At 42.9% G+C, this 3332-nt stretch overlaps 1 protein-coding gene across 5 annotated transcripts in view; it reads right to left on the reverse strand.

The window, feature by feature from the left end:
• Positions 1 to 3332, reverse strand: part of Chd8 (chromodomain helicase DNA binding protein 8) — a 57851-nt gene that overhangs the window by 44198 nt on the left and 10321 nt on the right. Inside the window, exon 1 of one of the 5 annotated variants that reach the window (XM_010637825.3) lies at positions 212 to 291. The exons of the other annotated variants lie outside the window; for them this stretch is intronic. The gene's annotated coding sequence lies outside the window, so the exon portion shown is untranslated. Of the gene's footprint in view, positions 1 to 211; positions 292 to 3332 lie in introns of those variants that run through there. 5 annotated transcript variants of the gene reach the window in all.

Below are 3332 nucleotides of genomic sequence, written 5' to 3' on the forward strand. Positions count from 1 at the left end.
GTCTAAGCAGTTAGGGGAAATGGCGGGGAGGGGGGGGGGGGGGGGGGGGAGCCCTTCAGGGTGGGGATGGCCAAGACGGGAAGATGTGGGGGGGTGTGGATGCCCAGAGCAGGAGAAATGTTAGAACGGAAGCTTCAGGGTGAGAGGTCCCACAAGCCAGGGAGAAAAGGAGCTGGTGCCTCACCCCAGTGGGAGAGAGAGGTGGCTTTACCTGCAGCAGCCGTGGGGGGCCGATTCGCCCCTCTCGCTGTCTCTCCAGCACCAGTTCCCCCTCCTCCTGCGCAGCCTAACTTGATGTGCCCGCCCGCCCCACATCCTCATTGGCTAAAGTCCACTGCCATTCACCAGAAGCGCAGAAGAGCAGAACAGCGCAAAGGGTGGGACTAGAAGAAGCTCCCCTCCCCCTCCCCCGCAAGTTAGGTTGAGAGTGCACGGAGAGGCCTATCCGGTTTCTAGGGCCCAGGCGAAGCCTGCAGCTTGCTTGAAAAAAGGGGGGGCCTGGCCAGAGGAACGGGTCTCTTGGTGTGGGAAACCAGTCCTGAGGATTAAATTTCCTTCCACTTACACTGTATTCTGCACACCAAAGAATGTAAACTCTGGAAGAAGGGTTCTGCACTATGCTAGCTCCGCCTACCCCTGGAACCCCTACCTTCGGGCAGCCCTGTCAATTCCTTTGCTGTGTAGTGACTGTATCTTATTCCATTACCCAATGAAAGGTACCAAATCTTCCCGGCATCATAGGAGCTGGTCCAGCCGCTGAAATATGGATCCTTTTACTGATAAGGATAAAGCACTCTTTCGGCCACAACCCAAAAGGCTGGCTTGAATTCTTGACACTTCAACCCTTCAGCAGCAGTACTGCTTTCTACAAAGTTTTCCCTGGTGCCTGCTCATAATTCCTGGCCCTCTACTTACTTCCTACCTCCCGCTCCCCTACCAGGTACTTCCCATTGCCCAGACTAGTCTCCCACCCTTAATTTCTATTGAAACAGCCTGTTTGCCACATTGGTCAGTGTTCACTCTGCAATGCCACTTGAAACCTCTGTAATTCCCATGAGACCAGTTAACCCCAGCATGATGAGATGCAAGCTTAAATCCCCAAAACTGAACTTATAAAACAGCTGCTTCCCTCCTGACAACTAGATTTCCTCTGAAAATTAACTACCCTCAACACTAAAATCTTATTTTCTTTTTTCCTTTCTTTTGTATGTGGTGCGGGGAGGGTGCGGGATCAAACTCAGGACCTTGCATTTGTCAGACAGGTAGCGGCACCACTGAGCTAAATCCCCAGCCCTAAAATCTTATTCTCTATATAGGACACACACAAACTACAAAGATCAACTGGGTCTTAGATCTCCTATTTTTAAAGACCCTGATGTTAGTTACCATTAGGTATGCCAGGAACACACAATTACCACTACTGCAAGTAGCGAAATTGTTTCCCCATTCAATCTGATTAAAAACCTCAAAGGCATCTCTAAAATCTCCTCCTGAAACAACCATTCACTAAGTTCCACTGACTCCCTTGCAATAAATATATCACTGACAGGTTTTGGAACTGGCACAGACTTTGGGTATGATAACAAGTCAATCATCTTGTTGTATAGATAAGAAAACCAAGACTTAAGAAAGTTGAATGATCTAGCTATGAAACTAAGTGGAAAAGTCAGGATTCATATATGATTCCTGTTCCTGCTGCTATTTCCTTTATGCAGTTGCTTGTGTAAGAGAAAGTCCTGTTAATTGATTTATTTTTCTAATCCATTCTACTAACAATTTCCTAAAACACAATATGGCCAAATCAATCTCATGCTTAAAAACTAAGTTTATAAGACACAGGAATCGTAAGACCACATCTTGCCTTTCCAGTATCATTTTCCACTATTACCTTACATATACATCAACATACCAACCAAAAAATAACAATTTACCATTGCCATATATTTTTTCTCATCTGGGTCCTCATACTTTTGCCTTCAACGTATATAACCATCCTTTATCCATTTTCTTTTGCCCTATCAAAATTTTACTTAAGATCTCTATCAGGGGAATGGGGAAAAATTAAGAACCAAGATATATCATGTAAAGGTACAACATCCCAATGATGAATATAACTGTATTTTTTACCTAAAACATACCAGTAATCTTAATGGAAAAAAATGTAGATCTTCATTATCTCAACATTTAGATACAGAAGGCTACTGTGACAGTCCAAAAAGGAATTGCATAGTGGATATTTGAATTTTTGTTTGTTTGCTCAATAACCAAAAGGACCCTTTCTGTACTGCAGGAATAACTAAAGGTAAGAATCTTCAGTGGGCAGCTGGATCTTATCAGGATCTGTGGAGCCAGGAAGGGAAGGTTTCAGTTCCCTCTTGTTCGTAGCAGAGACACAACCTAGGCTAGCTTAAGTGGACCTCCTGCTGTCCAAAGACCTAAGATCAACCAGTTAACATATCTGGCAATGGCAGGCACAAGTTCACCTGCAGCATTGCCTATATACTAATCAGGGTCATGACCCACCTTTCTCTGTGGTCATACCTTTCTTGGTTTAAGATCACTGCCTTTAGAAAATGTTCGAACATTCCATTCACTGTGGAGCTAAAATGTCCTTTCAATAAATTCCCTTTCTATTGTTGTTAGCACAAAATGATCTCTGTTGTATGTATGCAACCAAGAATCCTACAAAGATTATTAGGCCTCAATTACAAGTATATGGTCCAAAGCATAATGATGGGAAGGAAGAGAGAGGACCTGGAAATACTTAGGAAATAGGAATCAGCAGAACCTGGAGGAGAAGGAAAGGTGAATTTAGTCATACTGAATGCGAACTGCACATGCATGCTAACAATGACATCTGATGATAGGTTGGCTGTATAAGTCTGTCTGATATGGTGAAAGATTTAAAGTTAACAGCATTAAAACAGTAGGTATAAGTGTGGAGATTATCCAGGGAACGTGGGAAAAAAAGATCAAGTATAAGAAAAGAAAAACTGCATAAATACTATTGAGAGACAATTACGAATGTTGGAGTCTGTGAAGAACTAGAGAACCCAAGAGGCGGGCATTTAGCTCAGTGGTGTTGCTGCCTCACAAGTGCAAGGAACCAAGTTCAATCCCTGGTACCAAAAAAAAAAAACACCAAAAAAGAGAAAACCTATGTCCATTTCAAACAAAGTAGCTGCTGAATTTTAACACGATGAAGGTCATATAGAAACATATTCAAGGTTGAGAACTTCAGGTTTTTTCAAAAGCTAGAAATTTAAGAGTTATACGTAAAATCTTCTAGGTTTTAAGTATAGACAGTTTATTTGCGGGGGTTGGGTTTTTTT

This window comes from Fukomys damarensis, unplaced genomic scaffold (assembly GCF_012274545.1).
Source record: "Fukomys damarensis isolate Sample0158 unplaced genomic scaffold, DMR_v1.0_HiC HiC_scaffold_17, whole genome shotgun sequence".
Lineage (NCBI taxonomy): Eukaryota > Metazoa > Chordata > Mammalia > Rodentia > Bathyergidae > Fukomys > Fukomys damarensis.